Below are 298 nucleotides of genomic sequence, written 5' to 3' on the forward strand. Positions count from 1 at the left end.
AGATCAAACCCTAAACCCTAAACCCTAAACCCTAAACCCTAAACCCTAACTGATGAATACAGAAGTCTTTCACGCCAAACCCTCGTATCCGATCGCCCTAAACCCTAAACCCTAAACCCTAAACCCTCAACACAAAACTAAATAACTTTAAAGACAAAAACCCTAAATTCAAACAAAAAGAAAACAAAGAATTCCTCCCTCTACCAATTGCGGTGTATGTACACCTCAACTGTACATATATATATATATATATATATATATATATATATATATATATATATATATATATATATATATA

Source organism: Eimeria mitis, genomic scaffold, assembly GCF_000499745.2.
Source record: "Eimeria mitis Houghton genomic scaffold, Emh_scaff2541, whole genome shotgun sequence".
Lineage (NCBI taxonomy): Eukaryota > Apicomplexa > Conoidasida > Eucoccidiorida > Eimeriidae > Eimeria > Eimeria mitis.